The sequence below is a fragment of the Macaca thibetana genome, chromosome 8, assembly GCF_024542745.1.
Source record: "Macaca thibetana thibetana isolate TM-01 chromosome 8, ASM2454274v1, whole genome shotgun sequence".
NCBI lineage: Eukaryota > Metazoa > Chordata > Mammalia > Primates > Cercopithecidae > Macaca > Macaca thibetana.
In genome coordinates, this window is record NC_065585.1 from 99,390,764 (window position 1) to 99,396,763 (window position 6,000).

A 6,000-nucleotide genomic window follows, 5' to 3' on the forward strand; every position below is an offset into this window, starting at 1 on the left:
GAATTCATCTCACAAAATTACGTTGTTCTTTTCATTGAGCAGTTTGCTAACACTGTGTTCTTGGGATCTGCAATGGAATATTTGGGAGTGCTTTGAAGTGTATGGTGACAAAGGTAATATCCTCAGTTAAAAATAAGAGAGAAACTTCTGAGAAACTACTTCATCATGAGTGAATACATCTCACAGAGTTACACATTTCTTTTCACGTTGATGTTTCCTAACACCGTTTTCGTGGAATCTGCAATAGGATATTTGGGTGCGCATTGAAGCCTATGGTGGCAAGGGAAATATGATCAGGTAAAAACCAAAAAGAAGCTTTCTGGGAAACTGCTTTGTGGTGTGTGAATTAACCTCCCACAGCTACCCCTTTCTTTTCATTGAGTCGTTTGCTAACACTATTTTTGTGGAATCTGCAAATTTATATTAGCGAGCGCGTTGAGGCCTATTCAGGTGAAAAAGGAACTATCCTCAGATAAAAACTAGAAAGAAGCTGTCTGAGAAACTGCTTTGTGATGTATGAATTCGTGTCACAGAGTTACACTGTTGTTTCCATTCAACAGTTTACTAACACCATTTTCTTGGGATCTGCAATAGGATATATGGGAGCGCAAAGAAGCTCATGGTGACAAAGGAAATATCCTCATACAAAAACTAGAAAGAAGCTTTCTGAGAAACTGGTTTGTGATGTATGAATTCATCTCACAGAGTTACACTTTTTTTTTTCAAGGAGTTGTTGGCTAACAACGTTCTCATGGAATCTGCAACAGGATGTATGGGAGCACCTTGAAGCCTATGATGACAAGGGAAATATCCTCAGATAGAAACCAAAAAGAGGCTTTCTGAGAAATTGCCTTGTGATGTGTCAATTCATCTCACGGAGTTACACTGTTCTTTTCACTGAGCAGTTTGCTAACATTGTTTTCTTGCAATCTGCAATGGGATGTTTGAGAGCACATTGAAGCATATGGTGACAAAGGAAATATCCTCAGAGAAAAACTAGAAAGAAACCTTCTGAGAAACTTCTTTGTAATGTGTGAATTCATCTCCCTGAGGTACACCTGTCTTTTCACAGAGCAGTTTGCTAAGACTGTTTTCGTGGAATTTGCAAGAGGAAATTTGGGAGCGTGTTACACCTATTGTGAGAAAGGAAATATCCTCCGATGAAAACTAGAAAGAGGCTTTCTGAGAAACTGCTTTGTGATGTGTGAATGCATCTCAAAGAGTTACACCATTATTTTCATGGAGCAGTTTGCTAGCACTGTTTTCCTGGAATCGGCAGTAGGATATTGGGAGCGCATTGAAGCCTGTGGTGACAGAGGAAATATCCTCAGATAGCAACTAGAAAGAAACTTTCTGAGAAACTGCTTTGTGATGTGTGAATTCACCTCACAGAGTTACAGGATTGTCTTCATGGAGCAGTTTGGTAGCATGGCTTTTGGGGAAACTGAGAAGGGATATTTTGGATCACAATGAAGCCTATGGTGACAAAGGAAATATTCTCCAATAAAAACTAGAAAGAAGTTTTCTGAGAAACTTCTTTGTGATGTGTGAAATCATTTCACAGAGTTACACGTTTATATTCATGGGACAGTTTGCTAACATTGTTTTTGTGAAATCTGCAAAGGGATATTTGAGAGTGCATTGAGGCCTATGGTGACAAAGGAAATATCCTCAGATAAAAACTAGAAAGAAGCTTTCTGAGAAACTGCTTTGTGATGTGTGAATTCATCTCACACAGTTACAACATTTTCTTTATTGAGCAGTTTGTTAACATGCTTTTCTTGGAATCTGCAGTGGGATATCTGGATCGCTTTGAGGCCTAGGGTGAAAAAGGAAATATTCTCTGATAAAAGCTAGAAAGGGGTTTTCTGAGAAACAGCTTTGTATGTGTTAATTCATCTCAGTGAGTTACGTGATTCTTTTCATGGAGCAGTTTGGTAGTACTCTTTTTCGGGAATCTGAGTAGGGATATTTTGGATTGCATTGAAGACTATAGTGACAAAGGAAATATCTTTCCATAAACACTAGAAAGAAGCTTTCTGAGAAACTGTTTTGTGATGTGTGAATTCATCTCACACAAAGTTACGTTGTTCTTTTCATTGAGCAGTTTGCTAACACTGTTTTCTTGGGATCTGCAATGAAATATTTGGGTGCACTTTGAAGCATATGGTGACAAAGGGAATTTCCTCAGTTAAAAACAAGAAAGAAGCCCAGTGAAAATTCTTTATCATGAGTGAATTCATCTCACAGAGTTACACATTTCTTTTCGTGTTGAAGTTTCCCCTAACACCTTTTTTGTGGAATCCGTAATAGGATACTTCGGTGCACATTGAAGCCTACAGTGATAAGGGAAATATGATCAGTTAAAAACCAAAAAGAAGCTTTCTGGGAAACTGCTTTGTGATGTGTGAATTAATCTCCCACAGTTACACCTTTCTTTTCATTGAATAGTTTGCTAACACTATTTTTGTGGAATCCGTGAAGGTACATTCACCAGCACATTGAGGCCTATTCAGGTAAAAAAGGAACTATTCTCAGATAAAAACTAGAAAGCAGTTGTCTGAGAAACTGCTTTGTGATGTGTGAATTTGTGTGACAGAGTTCTACTATCCTTTTCATTGAGCAGTTTCCTAACACAGTTTTCTTGTTATCTGCAATGGGATATTTGGGAGCACATTGAAGCTCATGGTGACAAAGGAAATATCCTCATATAAAAACTAGAAAGAAGCTTTCTGAGAAACTGGTTTGTGAAGTATGAATTTATCTCACAGAGTTAAACATTTCTATTCATGGAGTAGTTTGCTAACAACGTTCTTGTGGAATCTGCAACAGGATCTATGGGAGTGCCTTGAAGCTTATGATGACAAGGGAAATATCCTCAGATAAAAACCAAACAGAGGATTTCTGAGAAATTGCTTTGTGATGTGTGAATTCATCTTGCAGAGTTACACTGTTCTTTTCATTGATCAGTTTGCTAACACTGTTTTCTTGGAATCTGCAATGGGATATTTGGGAGCTAATTGAAGTGTATGGTGACAAAGGAAATATCCTCAGAGAAAAACAAGAAGAACCTCTCTGACAAACTTCTGTGTAATGTGTGAATTCACCTCACAGAGATATACCTGTGTTTTCACGGAGCAGTTTGCTAACACTGTTTCACGGAATCTGCAAGAGGAAATTTGGGAGCATATTAGGCCTATTGTGAAAAAGGAAATATCTTCCGATGGAAACTAGAAAGAAGCTTTCCGAGAAACTGCTTTGTGAGGTGTGAATGCATCTCAAGGAGTTACACCATTATTTTCATGAAGCAGTTTGCTAACACTGTTTTCCTGGAATTGGGAGTAGGATATTGGGAGCATATTGATGCCTATGGTGACAAAGGAAATATCCTCCAATAAAAGACAGAAAGAAGTTTTCTGAGAAACTGCTTTGTGATGTGTGAATTCATCTCACAGAGTTACAGTATTCTCTTCATGGACCAGTTTGGTAGCACGCCTTTTGGGGAATCTGAGAAGGGATATTTTGGATCGCAATGAAGCCTATGATGACAAAGGAAATATCTTCCAAAAAAAACTAGAAAGAACTTTTCTGAGAAACTACTTTTTTTAATTTTTTTTTTGTACTTTAAGTTCTAGGGTCCATGTGCACAAGGTGCAGGTTTGTTACATATGTATACTTGTGCCATGTTGGTGTGCTGCACCCATCAACTCGTCAGCACCCATCAACTCGTCATTTACATCAGGTATAACTCCCAATGCCATCCCTCCCCCTTCTCCCTCCCCATAATAGGCCCCAGTGTGTGATATTCCCCTTTCAGAGTCCAAGTAATCTCATTGTTCAATTCCCACCTATGAGTGAGAACATGCAGTGTTTGGTTTTCTGTTCTTGGGATAGTTTGCTGAGAATGATGGTTTCCAGTTGCATCCATGTCCCTACAAACGACACGAACTCATCCATTTTTATGGCTGCATAGTATTCCATGGTGTATATGTGCCACATTTTCTTAATCCAGTCGGTCATTGATGGACATTTGGGTTGATTCCATGTCTTTGCTATTGTGAATAGTGCCACAATAAACATACGTGTGCATGTGTCTTTATAGCAGCATGATTTATAATCCTTTGGGTATATACCCTGTAATGGGATGTCTGGGTCATATACTATTTCTAGTTCTAGATCCTTGAGGAATTGCCATACTGTTCTCCCCAATGGTTGAACCAGTTTACAGTCCCAACAACCGTGTGAAAGTGTTCCTATTTCTCCACATCCTCTCCAGCACCTGTTGTTTCCTGACTTTTTAATGATTGCCATTCTAACTGGTGTGAGATGGTATCTCATTGTGGTTTTGATTTGCATTTCTCTGATGGCCAGTGATGACGAGCATTTTTTCATGTGTCTGTTGGCTGTATGCATATCTTCTTTTGAGATATGTCTGTTCATATCATTTGCTCACTTTTTGATGGTGTTGTTTGTTTTTTTCTAGTAAATTTGTTTGAGTTCTTTGTAGGTTCTGTATGTTAGCCCTTGTCAGATGAGTAGACTGCAAAAATTTTCTCCCATTCTGTAGGTTGCCTGTTCACTCTGATGGTAGTTTCTTTTGCTGTGCAGAAGCTCTTTAGTTTAACTTGATCCCATTTGTCAATTTTGTCTTTTGTTGTCGTTGCTTTTGGTGTTTAGACATGATGTCCTTGCCCATGTCTATGTACGGAATGATATTACCTAGGTTTTCTTCTCGGGTTTTTATGGTATTAGATCTAACATTTAAGTCTCTAATCCATCTTAAATTAATTTTCGTATAAGGAGTAAGGAAAGCATCCAGTTTCAGCTTTCCACTTATGGCCAGCCAATTTTCCCAGCACCATTTATTAAATAGGAAATCCTTGCCCCATTTCTTGTTTCTCTCAGCTTTGTCAAAGATCAGATGGCTGTACATGTGTGGTATTATTTCTGAGGACTCTGTTCTGTGCCATTGGTCTATATCTCTGTTTGGTACCAGTACCATGCTCTTTTGGTTACTGTACCCTTGTAGTATAGTTTGAAGTTAGGTAGCATGATGCCTCCAACTTTGTTCTTTTGACTTAGGATTGTCTTGGCAATGCGGGCTCCTTTTTGGTTCCAAATGAACTTTAAAGCAATTTTTTTCCAATTCTGTGAAGAAAGTCATGGTAGTTTGATGGGAATGGCATTGAATATATAAATTACCTTGGGCAGAATGGCCATTTTCATGATATTTATTCTTCCTATCCATGAGCATGGTATGTTCTTCCATTTGTTTGTGTCCTCCTTTATTTCACTGAAGAGTGGATTGTAGTTCTCCTTGAAGAGGTCCTTTACATCCCTTGTAAGTTGGATTCCTAGGTATTTCATTCTCTTTGAAGCAATTGTGAATGGAAGTTCATTCATGATTTGGCTCTCTGTTTGTCTGTTACTGGTGTATAAGAATGCTTGTGATTTTTGCACATCAATTATGTATCCTGAGACTTTGTTGAAGTTTCTTTTCAGCTTAAGGAGATTTTGTGCTGAGACAATGGGGTTTTCTAAATATACAATCAGGTCATCTGCAAAGAGGGACATTTGACCTCTTTTCCTAACTGAATACCTTTTATTTCTTTCTCTTGCCTGATTGCCCTAGCCAGAATTTCCAACACTATGTTGAATAGGAGTGGTGAGAGAAGGCATCCCTGTCTTGTGCCAGTTTTCAAAGGGAATGCTTCCAGTTTTTGCCCATTCAGTATGATATTGGCTGTGGTTTTGTCATAAAAAGCTGTTATTATTTGAGATACGTTCCATCAGTACCGAATTTATTGAGCGTTTTTAGCATGAAGGGCTGTTGAATTTTGTCAAAGGCCTTTTCTGCATCTCTTGAGATAACATGTGGTTTTTGTCTTTGGTTCTGTTTATATGCTGGATAACGTTTATTGATTGGCATCTGTTGAACCAGCCTTGCATCCCAGGGATGAAGCCCACTTAATCATGGTAGATAAGCTTTTCAATGTGGTG